Here is a 14,401-nt window from a genome sequence, read left to right on the forward strand (position 1 = left end):
TCCAGCCTAAGCACAGTATGAATATATTCAAGGCTAGTTACAGTTCTATCAAGTAAGTTACTCATTACTCATGAGCATGTGTCTCCTGTTTTATGCACAGGATTGAGAATTGGGTAAGCTTGGTTCTATTTATTAATCAATAAATGCCCCCTCTTCTTTATTTTTCCTTGATTAGTAGGAAGTCATCTTCCTTGAGAGAGAGCTCAGTTCACTCAAGTTAGAGGAATATGTTGAAATCTGGTGCGAGGGTGGGCACGTTTCAGAGGAGTGAAACGGTACTAGAAGTCTTCACCCCTGTGCATTAGCCATAAGATTATAAGATATGGATGAATACCTATGAACCAGGTTTTAAAGTTTTCACTGGCCAGTTTCTGTAGTTAGCTGCCATAGTAGGTTGTAAACCATGATTTTTTAAGTACTTACCTTAAAGTTCTGTCTTCCATAGATGATTGTGCTGGAGACTTGGCTTTCATTGGAAAAAAACTAAGTTTGCAGTTGTCATGTTTACAAAGAAATGCAAGAAAGGTGTGAACCTTGACAGTTCCAAAACCAAAATACAAGTAAGAAGAAATCTAAATGTCATGGGATATGGGGGGAAAAGTTACCATTATTAATTTTTAGACATTTGATTTCAATGTGAATGACAACAAAATGCTTTGCTTATTAATTTTTATGCAAGTACCTGCTTATTAATTTTTATGCAAGTACCTTGCCTCATCTTTTTGCCAAAATCTGGCAAGAAATATTGATATAAAGCTTAAGCAATTTAGAAGAGAGACAGTGACTTACTATAGCTCTGATAAAGTAGGGCAGATATCAGCTAAGGCAAATAAGCATTTCTGTGGGAACTCACATCCATCTTCCCTAGAGAAGCTAAATGGTAACAGTACCGCCAGGCTAACCAGGGACTGAGAAGCTGTCTGAAGATCAAGCTACCTAAAATGAGTCTTCTTTTGGGGAATTTAGTGTAGAGAAAACCTCACACCTTAAAAAAATCCAACAACAGGGAAAACAATAGTTGACTTAAGTAGGAGTGAATGTCAAGAAAAATAATATGGAAACATGCACTTTAAACAGGTATGATATTTAATGTAGGAGTTCATTTACTTGATGTCTGGAAATCTGTGCCCTTCTCTTATCAAGGACATTTAGACAAGAATGTTCTTTTACAATACACAGAAAGGTTGGGAAGGTTGTGATTCCAAGGTATATTTGTTTGGTTTTCCTATAAAACATGGAGGAATCCCCCCTCTCTCCAGGTGTTTGATACAAACCTTTAAGATACTAGGATGTCCCTCCATGAAGCTCAGAAACCAGCAGTATTTGAAGGGCCTATTGTGCTACTATTGCTTATGATTTAGCACAATAATAATTTCCACTATTAGATATGGCTCTGTGAGCAATAGATTTAAATAAGCTTCTAAGTATATTCACTTTCTATTTATAAATCATAGTTTTGTTATTCCTTTGTAAAGCTGGCAAAAGTATGCCAAAAGCCATGCCTACTTTTTTATTATGCATAGATTTCTATCATGCACATAAAAAGAAATACTAAACCCTTTCATACTTTGCCCTTGTCAATAAATTCTAAAACCTCTGTTTTTCCTGCTGAACTCCATCAAAAATTATGGGAATTACCTGCCCCCTGAAGCAGCAAAATCAAGTCTAATATACTTTACAATACAAAGAGTCCAAAATTTCAAGAACACTTTAGTAAATTCCAGAGCTTAAGCCCCATTTTCATAAGTAAGTTAGGGCCAGATTTCCAAAGCTTTTGGAAAATGCAAATAGATACCTAGAGGGCTTTCAAAAGCACACATCAAAATGGAGAAGGAAAAAAAACTCCAAACAAAGTATTGCTACTGAGGTTTCTATCTTAAGAAGTTTGCATGGGAAAAAAAGAAGAGATTTTAATTCTCATGGATTTTTTTGAAAAGCTTGGGAATAAACACTAAAACATCACTGTACAACAGGTCTTCAAAGCTCTGTAATAAATGTTTTAGGTCATCCAAGCAAGTCTGTTGCAGCAAAAATTGGTGCTTATTATCGGGATTCCTTCCTGTTGCTTTTCTTGTCCCTTCTCTTTATGATACATGGTGTCTTTCTAAGTCCAAAATCTTCAGAAGTCTAGTGAACTTGTGCAAGGCTCCATCTACAATCACACTTGTATTTACAGATCTATGTGTGTCCCAGAATCACAGAATCTTAAGAATTGGAAAGGACTTTAAAAGATCCTAGTCCAACCTCACTGGATTAGGGTTTTCCTGTGTTAAACTTTTAAGTTCATGTATCTTGGCTTCTTATATCAATTGGAAGTATCTAATTTACTGGTGAATTAAGTTGGAGATTCTTACTATTAGTTTGTGCCTTATGTTTTTCCTCCAGCTCACAAATCTTGCAAATTTGTCATGCAGCACCCTAATTCTATGTCTTCCTTTGGTCACCCTATACTGGAAGTAGTGATGGATCTGATAAGTCATGCAGGAGAGGTTATGCTGGGATAGGATGCTGCCCTGCAGGGTCCCTGAGGTCTTCAATGTGGAAATTTCCCAGTGTGACCCTCTCTCCTAATACCACATGCAGGCTGGCCAAATGGCTTGACATGTCCACTTGATTGTACCTTCACATTACTCATGTCTGGGCTGATGTTTCCTGACCCAGGAGAGAGTAGAGAGCTGTTTATAGCTATCAAATGTGTTGCCAAGGGTAACAAAGCACAAATCTGTTTCATCAGCTTTCAGTTGAGCGGACCCAATGATCTTGGAGACTGTAAATAAGGTAAAGCCTTTTCACTGCTTTGGGGTTCATAAGAGTTTTACAGATGGGTGGAACCTATACCCAGGAGTTGAGCATGCCAGTTCTAAAAAGAGAGCACAGATCTGGATCCTTCTTGGATCAAGTGTTTGAAAATACCATTTGACTGGTTATAAATCACTCAGCTAGTCAGTAGCTGAGTTTGGCAGCTCACCTTCAGGCTTTGAAATCATGTGCTTTCACTACTAGACAGCAATGGGCTGCTTCACAATCCAAGTAACTCCTCAACTGTAGTTACAGGTCTAGACACAACTGAAGGCCAATGCCTAACAAAGCTTTCCTTGACTGCACAGAGTCAAGAAAAGAAGAATCAGATTGTCACCTCTTCCCCCAGACTGTTTTCTGTACAGCCAATATTCTGTCTCATAGGAGCATAAGAAAGGTGCATTTTCCAGCATCCCAATATATGTGAGAAAGTCTCACCTAGGCTAGCTGAAGACTAGGGTATGGATATGCTTGCAGGAGTGGTTGAAGCAGAGTATCCAAACCACTACAGAATAGCTCTAGCAGTGGCAGTGTAAAGTCAGGTCTGACCTGAGATCAGCGCAAGCTAATATACCTTTCTGGGAAATAAGCTGCACACAATGTACTCTTTTATATACTAGGAAAGTATCTTAGAGCAGTTATTTAAAACTGCAGCTCTATTGCTGAATGGCAAACCCCATGTGGCCTGGCTAGTTCCCTTTTTGTGCTTCCACAAAGCCACATTGTGTTAATAACTGGGAAGGACTAGTGAGCCGCACACAGCTATCAGAAGGGAGGCAGTTGCTACTCATAATCTGTTATGGTGATGGTTATGTAAATGCCCACTTAGGGTCCCTTTGTGGTAAGGACTGTATCACCTCTGTTGTAAAGAGGCAGGACTTCATCTTACATGTTCCATGAGTCCTCTGGGGTATTCCTAGAAGAAGGACGAGCAGAGCCCTGGGAAGAGAGAACTCTCTTTTTGAGACAATCAGCTGGTGGTTAAAGGCAAGTAGGAACTTCTGAGTATAAAGCCACAAGAGAGCTCACATCTAATTTTTTTTTTTTAAGAGAAAATATCATGCTCATGTATGAAAATATAACTACAAAAACTCAGAAAATGTTCACACACATAACTCTAATGACTGGAGAAGGATGATTTTCATTTTGAGGCCAGGACCACATTCTCTCTTTATTGCTTCAAAAGACCTATAGCAATTTACACTAAATGAGGATCTGGTCTATAATTTTCTACACTAAGTAAAAATGAGAACTGGTTTCAATTTTTTTCCCCATTGCTGCTTATAGCCCGTAGCACAACCCTCCAGTGAACAGGATGATGAATATTCCAATGTCCCAAACATGATGGATTTTAATTTCTTATTAGAGGAAGCAGAGGAAGAGAGAAAGTAATAGCTTGAGAAAGAATGGGTCTGTTTGTTTTTTTAAGTACCTACATTTGCCTGGTAGTCTGCTACATAAGTGAATTTCCTTGAAATCTGATTATTGATGTACCTTTTTTTTATTATATCTTCTATGTCAGACAGACCACCAGCATAGCTCCTCAAGAGAGAACAAAAATAGTGTAAAAGCAGAAAAAGAGCTGTAATACTAAATGTCATAAAAAATAGTATTAAGTGCAAGTGAAAAAAATTGTTAAAACAGTGGGAAAAAAAAGTTAAATTATTCATGTTTTTCTAAAGAACTCAACTGTAAAAGGAATCTGTTATGTGACATGGTAGAAATTCAAGGTAGAAATTTTCAACAGAAAGATATTCCTTCATTTGTGCACTAAAACTTTCTATTGAAATATAAGCACAGGAGGCATAAGTAATGCAAGGACAGCATCGACACTAACTGAATCAATACTGGATGTATTCTTCATTGCTGTAAAGTCACAGTTCCAAGCTGCTTTCAAGGGTCTGGTCAGTCAGAAAAGGCAAACAGTATGCCAAGCAGGAAAGCAATAAACACACGGTAAATTGATTTAGCCCAATTTTTGTTCTTTCAAGCAATAGCAAGGAACTCAAAGCTCTCTGTTTTTCTGACCTATCCTTTTGTTCTTCTGCTGCTTGTTTGCTTTTTCATGTCACTCAGTTTATGTCATGCCTAAATAGAATTAAGAATGATCTTGTGTTCTTGGTCACTTTTAATTTGTTTTCTGCAACAGCTGTGGTTACAGGCACAGTTGTAAGGATTGTAATACTAAGGAAAGCTGAAAAATGGGTGTTGAAGAAGATTGACTTTTAGGTATTGTAGCAGAAAAGGGTTTCCCAACTAATGAACTGTCAACCAAAAAGAAACAAAAGAAGAGTCAAGCTGCTATAAGATAATAATTCTGTTTACCCGTGCTGTGTAAACACTGCTTGTAAAGTAATGATAAGCCTTTTGCTCTTAGATAACACAGCTGATCCGGGCATCTCTCTGAGATGCTGTGATCTCCTGATTCAAAAAAGGCTCTTGCCTAAATTCAGGTGGGAAATATTTTTTCAGATAGTGAATATTTTAGAAAGTCATCAATTTTCCTGCAATCTAGTGAAACATATAACATGTGAATACTGGGATATGCATCCCTGTTCCTCAGGAAAGAACAAGAGGAAGGCAAATTAAAACTCCTTATTGTTTTTGTTTCAGAGTAGGAATGCCAGCCTGGGTCCTTTTGACTCTGCCCGTCGTCTGCCTGCAGGGCTGCAGTTTGTTCCCTGTCACATCTGCCTGCCTTCATTTCCCTGTCAAGCAAGTGGGCTGGCTCATATCAGTGAGAGGGGCATTGAGGGGCCAATGCCCTGTTTTCCTTCTGTGCTTTGAGCAAGGACAGTTTAACCTTCCTCTGAATTCCCACCATCGCCTTCTTGCTCTTTTTGGGGTTCTCTGAATTTAAGCATGCCACACGTGAAGAGCACTGACAGACGTTGTGTTGAAACACACGTATTTAGATTGTCTAAGAGACATTTTCTGACAAACACCCCCCAAGTCTTTCCTGTTAATCAATACCTTCTTGCCTGCCTTTAAATGTAGGAGCTGGAGGTCTACTCCATCTCAGCTTCCCTTACACAGGCTGGCATTGAAAACTGAGGCACTTTAGGCAAGCAACAGTAGTCCTCATAGGCTGTAAAATGAAAGCAAGCAATAATACAGCCTTGCACTTGAAACTCATAGAGACAGGCTGACTATAAGGTAATTTGGTTTAAACAGAGTGTTGTTTCGTAATAGTGAGAGGATTATGAAGATGATCTTGTGTGTTATTTGCCATTTATGCCCATCTATGAAACAACTTTTGTTTTCTGAGGGCTCTTTTTCTTCCTCCAAAGACACTCTTCCTAAAACAATATTCTCATCCCTGTTTCACAACAAACTTTTGGGGAAAGTTAGTCAAAGTCATATACATATAGTTATATCTAGCACTACACTATGTGAAGATTTCATCTTTCACAAGTCGTGCCAAAGAGACTCACCAGGAAAATAAGGATTTAAATAATTTTGAGACAAATGAGGAGTGATTTTCTCTCTTCCAGTATTAAGGATTTGTAAAATTCAAAGGAACAATAACCTTGAAAAAATTTGCAAAATCAAACATTGCTTTGAAAAATCAATGCTTTGTTTCATAAATGCTACAATGGAGCATCTGGAGTAGTTTTGATTTTTTAAAATTTTTATTCTTTCTCCCTCCCTCCTCGCCTGCACAAGCAATTTGTAGATACCCACAAGACCCAGTGTCCTCTGGGCTAGCCTGGCATCTCTTCCATGAATAAAAATGGAACGTATAGAGTTCTCAGAAGAGTCTCATTTTATGTGTGGTACTATAGGCGTCCACTGATAGAGGGGGCAGTTTGCATATCTGAGCAAGTATTCCTTTTTAATTTGTTTTCTCATGGTCAGTATTTGCTTTCCAAGTGGATGAAAGAGTACTGCTATTGATCCTCCAATGGGAGATGCCTGCACGGATAGCCTACAGCAGAGGAGCATGCCCCAGAGCAGGAGTGTTGTCCCTGTGGTGGGTGTCCTGTGGTTTGTTGCCCCAGGAATTCCCCTGATTCATGGCCTCCTGGAGCAGGTAGAGCTTTCCAGGGGATCGTACATCAAGACTAACAGCTATGCCTGTCATGGTCCCAGAGAAGAGAAAGGCCAGGACAAATACATGTTCAGTGTGTGACACTAGATAGGCCTTGTTGTCTGAGGACTAAGATGGTGTATGATTACATGTTGGCCTACAAGAAACGAAGGGGCCAATTTTACTTTCTCTACTTTTTCTTCAGTATTTGGCAATAATTTTGGAGCCCAAACACACAATGATTTATTTTGTTACATGGCAGGCCAATGCACGACATCATCTGGGATGTCAAGGAAATGTTTTTCACTCAGTATCATGAAAATTCCTAGAGTGTCAGCAAAATTCTGTGCCTTCTGCTGAGTAAATTTATGTTTCCATCTTCCTAATTTCTGTAGACACAGAAATCCTCCAGATGGGCATTAGTTTTCAAAGCTGCTCAGAGAAAATACCTACTTTCCCCTGGTGCTTGCAAAGTCTGCTGGTACAGTCAGGTACCCTTTATGCATGCACCCTTTGTGGCTTTACCTCTGTGTAACAGAGAAATCCCTCGTTAACAGCTATGACACAGGAAACCAGTGCGAGTGTCAGATGGCTCTGGCCGAATGATTTCTAACTAGCATCTCCAAAGAAAACTCCACACATCTGTAATATATTTATGACTTTGCTTACTCATGATTTCTTTTTGCTGTGGTCTCTTTTAATGAAGGATATGAAAAATCAAACTCTTTCATAGACTCCAGCAAATTAAACAACCTAACAAATTAATGATATGTTCCTCAAACACCATTATACCAGTTACTGGTTGACAAATTTACATCAATGCACGGCAAGGGGATCTTTTACCAGTTTCCTGCAACCCGTAACATGCTCAAGGCAAAATGATACCAGAAGCAGGACTCAAGCAAGTCCCATGCTGTGAATGAGGGTGCCCGTATGTCCTTTAAATGGGCAGTGCTGTTTATGCAGCAGTAAGAATGGCTACGTGAACTTACAGTATATAACTCCAAAATTACATTTTTAACTATGTAGCAGCAAAATAGCCTAGAGAGGGGATGTGAACTCAAACACACATTGTGTTGTTCAAAGCATTTAAAAGGTAAGTTTGGAACGATTGTTCTCTGTACAGTACCTTTAAAAAATGTAAATCTCCTGTAAGCTGGAGGCAGACCGTTCAGGCGTTTCAAGGTGGATATAAGTATAATACACTGTGCAATTTACATAAGACACATCTTTGGTTAAATTCTTTCAAAAAAGATATAATCAATTTAGAGATTACATTTTCCTGGGTCATTAAAGTTAAGCATATACTCATTTATTAAAAGGTAATGTATTATATCTGGGAAGAGATAATATCTGCCAGAAATTCCAGGGAGGCTTTAGAGGTCTTGCTATGAGGAGTCAAGCTGATAATGGCATACAGTGAGACAGCTGCATTAATGGAGCTTGTTCATCGAGGAAAAGGGGTGCAGTGCGGCAGCAATAATTGTTTGGGAAGGCAGCATGGAGAGACACAGCAGAGCCTACACAGGAAAAAAAAGGAAATGCATCAAACATTATTTACTGGGTAGCATTGCAACACATCACAGGAGCAGCTGCTAACTTCACTTAGAATGTGCCAAATACTGTCCAGCCATGTGCAAAGAAAAAGCTGCTGTACCGAGGAGCTTTCACAGTCACAATGTGGAAAAAACCAGTGTGGATGCCCACCAAGTAACTTGCTTGTCAGGAGATTTGAAGAAGGCTTGCAATGTACATAACCCTTTCCCAAGTTATCTCCTGGTAGATGTTTGCAGTTAAAATGACTTCATGGGAATATGGAGGTGCCCAGATCACAGTGGCTGATGTGGAGGGAGCATGGCCATGTTCCCAGACTGTATGATATCAGCAAAGAAAATGTGTGAGCAGGAAGTTCAGAAGTCAAACCTGAAGGCTACACAAATTCCATCAGTCAGAGGATGAGACACTGAGGCTAATAACTTGGTGGTGGAGTAAGATGTTTCAGTGTAACAAGCACTGGAGGAGCAACACACTGGAAAGAAGCAGCATCAGCAAAGCAGCAAGCTGACAGATGTGAGCTGGAGGAAGGCTGGCCCCTCAGCCTCACTCAGTGCACTGCTTGTCCATTGCTTTTGCTGAGAAGCTCTGAGAGTAGAGCTCCTAAGTACAAAGAGGGGTGGGGTGTGGAGGGGAAAGCCTGTTGGAATCAATGCTGAATTGCAGAGGTTGCTGCAGCAATATGGGAAAACCTGGATTAGAGACAACCATGACAGAAAACCTGTGGCTAAGAGTGGAAACCCATGGAAAGAGCAAAGGCTGATGATATGAGATGGCAGCGTGAGAGGCCCTGGAAGCTGATCTTGGCTTGAACTTGGTCTCTGTGTCAGCAAGATTGTGTAAGCGGGGAAGTTCCTGCCAGTGTCTTGCTCCTGGGCTGGGGCTGGGAGCCAGAGGCTGGTGGTGACGGTAACACTGTGAAAGCCGAGATTCTCTTCTGGATAGGTAGTCTGCACAACAGTTTCCCTCATGTGAATGCCAAACTAGGCTAGAGGGAGAGGGATGAGATAAGGAACATGAAGAAAACATGCTGTATGCGTAAATTATTTTGTTAATGATTGCAGTTCTAAGACAATCCTAATAATTTTTAAATAAGACTGTCAACGTTTGGTATTATGTATTAACCTGACGTCCACTGTCTTGAGACTACAAATAATTTCCAGATCTTTGGGTTCTAACAGCCATCATCAGCACAAATCTTTTCCCCAAATATTCTTTGTTTTTAACTCCTGAGATAGTTTGGAAAGCTCCAATACTATCTGTTTTTCTCTGACTCACAGGGAGCCATCACTGAGAACTGAGAGCTGGAATGCTGTGGGGCGGAGAAGGCACGTCACAGAGACCAGAGCAAAGATATTTTTCCACAAGATGTACTCTAGACTCCATCATCCCATACCATGAGTAACACATAGCCTCCTCCTGCCTTGCCTAGGAGCAGAGAGGCAGATTTGGGCTGCTGGCCAGCAGCAACCCAGTGACAGACCCTGACTCAGAGTGAGAGCAACCTGCCCTTCCTGTAGGTGTTTCCTTGAAAGGAGTCATTTGCCCTTAGGCATAGGAGCTGAAAAGGAACACCAAGAAATCATTTCTCTTCAGGAATTGTTTGCTTCCTTTTGTGCAGGTTTGGTTTTAAGGTTGAGCCTAATTGTTTCACATGCTCATCTTCTCATATTTAGCAACTTTTAATGTGAGAAAGACACATGGGAAAATTAGTACTTGTAGTTTCTAAACTAAGATAATTTTCAGAGGAACTGAATGTGGGGTTTTTTTTCAGTCTTATTGTCAAAAAAATTTGAGGGCTTTCAAAATGTCTTTTCCTGATTTCTTGAAAATAATATGAAGTTTTGATCTGAGCACAGCATCTGAAATGTGTTTTGGGCTCCGACTTGAGATGGATTTGTGGCTTAAATAAGAAACTCCAACTTCACCTCTTCCCTAGTTTCCCCATCTGTGAATTATTGTTTTTCTTCCAGCAGAGCTTTATAAACATCCAGGCAAAAAGGCCTTGGAGAAGTATACTGTTATACAACTGCTAATCATTACTATTCTTCTATTGTATTTGGTGACGTAAGAAAGTCCTAGCCAGATGCCTTAAAATCTGAGGAAATGTCTGCAAGGCATCTTTGTGGTAACACATGGGTGCAGATTCCATTCATCATTTCCTTGACAGTTTAACTAACTACTCCCAAGCCAAAAAAGATCACTGAAATCCATTCCAGAAATATCAGCTGAAGGACAGGAGCAAGTCGCTAAAAGCTCAGGCAGCCTGTATAATTGGAAATGCCAAGGTGCATGGACTATCAGCAAGGGGTCTGCAGAAGGTGATAAAAAATGCTGGCTTGCTATGCACAGGCTTAAATTCAATATGCAGGGATTTACACCTCCACTGGAAAAAAAGGAGAAAGTTTAGAGCTCTGTGTATCGTACACAGTTGGAACCACTCATCTAGAAACTCTGGTTTGAACTTTCCGAAGTACCTGTGGGATTCAGAACAAATCCCAGTTAACTTCAGTAGAACTGGGGCCCTCACATCACTTTAATTATTGAAAGCTTGAGTCAGAATTGCCAGAAACACGTTTTTCAACCTTTTACAATTTGCAGCACCATAAATGTTTTTGGTTCTGTTTCGTTTTGTTTTTCCAGTGGAGATGTCAGTTCCTCTATAGTGATTTCATACTGCAGAAAATAGATTTGCTTTTCCTAGTAACCCTCTGCAGACCCCTTAAAAATACCCTTTGAACACACAGGTAGTAGGTTAAAAAGTGTTACTTTGACATATCTCAAAATATTTGTTGTTTTTCTCTAGAGCCCTTTGTCCTGGCATCATTAAAACATTACATAAAAGGCTGCATCTAGCCCCTGTGTTCAGAAAAAGCCAAAAAACACCATTGTTGACTGTTTAGTATTTACAATTTTTATTTGAAATAAAATTTCATTATTTTTGAGCTCTAGCTTACAATTTTTGAATTTTTGATGTTGGTAATGAGGTATTCCTGACATTTTCCTGATATTACACGCCTTATGTTGGTCCTCTATGCATTGTAATCTCAGCATTAAAAATATATTTTTTCATTGAAATATAATTAGGGGGTTTTGTCTCACTCTTACTGCTTGTTTTCTGACGACTACCTTAGAAAACCTGGGGAAACGGTCTGTCCAGGACCATCAAAATATAACACTATAAAATTATAATAGTGACATATGCGAAGTTGAGGTCCGAATTCATGCTTGCTCCTGGGACATACTGTGTTCTAGCAAATTTGAACTCATATCTATTCTCTGTTGAAGCCTATAAGAATGACAACCTGAAGAGGCTAGAGAGAGCCAGGAACAGCCATGAAACACAGCTTTAAAGGCTGTATTACTCATGGTACCAGAATGAACAATGGCCATAAGCGGTTTGCTTTGTGTTTACAGCTTTTACCTTGGTATGTTGTCTGTCTTATAATAAACTTCTTGACTCACTAATCATCCATTCAGAGAACCTTTCTGAGCTGTGACTGGGGAAAAGATAAATGTGTCCAGTTTTTAAATTATATAGTGAAATGCTACTCTGCATATTATAGCTACGGCATGATATATTAGCTAATAAAACACAACACAAAAAAGGGCTTTGGGTGGTGTGCTGAGCAGCCAATGGGCTGCTGAGAAAAATGTGAAGAAAGGATTTGGTGAGGTATGCAGTGAACAGAAGCAGTCCAGGACAAAGGCTGAAGGTGTTAGCCTTGGTGAGGCCTGACAGGTAGTGGGAGTTGATGACTGAGGGGCTTTGGAATTAAAGATCTGTGCTTGATATGGTCATAAGAGAAACTGTCTTCATAGGACTGTAATGAGCAGCGGATGAAAGTGATGATCTGTTTGATGCAACAACACAAAACATCACAAAAATCTCTTGGAAACTGCAATACATCCCAAAAGGATACAATGGGAACTGAAGCTATTGAAGAGTCTGGAGAACAAGTCTTTTGAGGAGCGGCTGAGGGAACTGGGGTTGTTTAGTCTGAAGAGGAGGCTGAGAGGAGATATGATCACTCTCTACAACTACCTGAAATAGGCTCAAGTTGTTACAAGGGTGCTTTGCATTTGATTTTGGGAAGAACTTTTTTACCGAAAGGATTATTAAGCACTGGAATGGGCTGCCCAGGTCACCATCTCTAGAGATATTCAAAAGATGCATAGATAAGGTGCTGAGGGGTATGGTTTAGTTTAGTGATGGGCTTGGCAGTGTTGGGTTAGTGGTTGGACTTGATAATCTTTTCCAACTGTAATAATCCTATGATTCGAAGAGTTGTCACTCCACCATAGACAGCTTAACCACAACAGAGCTACTGTTACCATCCTTACACACTGCAGTAACATCTGGTACCAGAGAGTAACAGGATTTTAGGGACTTGGGAAAGCAGCAAAGCCTTCTCTGAAACAGTGACATATAGGGATTGGGGTATAAGTGAGGGGCATTGTTTAATTATTTAATTTAAACTACATCCAGCTTGGAGGGAGTACTCAAAAGAACTTGAGGTTCTTCTGTGTATTGTGTCAGCTTTCACCCTCATTCCCAAACTCACCAGGGATTGGCAGTGGCTGCCCTGACTCTTTGTCTCATTATCTGGGTTGCTCTGTTGGTTTGATTCCTCTAAATAAAGGCTTAACATTATTAATTGGAGTGACTGCAGTAGTCACTGTCTGATTTGGCATCGGCAAGAAATTGTTAATTGTTGCAGTTTGGAAAAACAGACTTCTCCAAGATTAAATATCTGAGAGTATTAATGGTAATGAATTAGAGATTTTTGATTCTGAATCACAGATTAAAACCAAATCTGACTGAGGAAGAATAATACAAAGTTGCTACTTTCTTGGTAGCATACATGATGTTAGCTTAGCTTCCTCAGATGAAGCCTGCCCCTGGAATTGCACCAGTTTGATCAGTTTTGAAGGTGAAGGAGTTAATCTAGTCTGCAGCCATGCTGAGATGTTCACAGATGAAATGTAGCAATGTAAGCAGAACTGCTGAAACACTTCCTGTGAGCACTTATTTCATCTGTTCGTTTGTTTCAGTGATTAGTCTCATGGCTTGGTTTAAACAGCCTTTCGTAGCTGCTAAACTAAGGAAAATCTTGGGACCTTGCAGCCAACGTGGCAGTTTTGAGGTCAAATTTGCTTTTAAACCTTTGGGGATTGGTTGTGTGGCCTAACAGTGTGACTGACCACAAGCATTAAACAAACCATTAAAATATCTTTTTTACTCTGAAAAGATAGTTTCTTAAGCACCAGGAAAGGCCATAGCTACAGCATCACTGAAACCTTTATCTGGTCCCTCATTTACAGCCACTCTGAACACATCTTTACTTCCATGACCTTGTACTGTTTTTCTTTCCTGTAAAAAAGCAATGGCTTCATTAAATAAACCTGACTGAACTGGTCCCTTTTGCACATCTATTCTCTGTGTGCTAAGGGTCACAAGGACTGAAACAAAAAGCTATTAGTCTAATGAGCCTTGTGATATTAATAAAGAACATGAACTAAGATTATATATATTGAGAACTGGAGTTTTCTGAATTTCAAGTACCTATTTTTACACTGGATTAGCATTTTCACTGCCCCTCCAAGCTTTGTTAACAGTGCATCTTGCAGCTGTCCAGAGTGATCAGCAGCAGGAGAGGGACCCAAGCATTTCTGCAATTTGGGCTTATGGAATGCCAAAAATGACTATGAACTTGTCACTGGAGAGGCATGAAGCACTTTGGAGTAAGTATTTGCTGACAGCAGAAAAACAGTGGACTCTCCAGGCTCCAGACAGGGATGTGCTTTAGTGGGCACAGTCCTTTACCTGTCTTTGAAGCATAATCTTTCCAGCCTCTTCTTTTAATTCTTGGAATGCTATTCAATAAAGTACTGCCTGTATCTTCACTCGTCATCTTGGGTGGGTTTTGCAAACCATGTGGAGTTCTCAGAGGCCACAGCTACACTTAGCAGATTTAGGGTAGATTTGGGATAACTGCAGGAATGGCAGTGGAAGCA

This window comes from Colius striatus, chromosome 1 (genome assembly GCF_028858725.1).
Source record: "Colius striatus isolate bColStr4 chromosome 1, bColStr4.1.hap1, whole genome shotgun sequence".
Taxonomy (NCBI): Eukaryota; Metazoa; Chordata; class Aves; order Coliiformes; family Coliidae; genus Colius; species Colius striatus.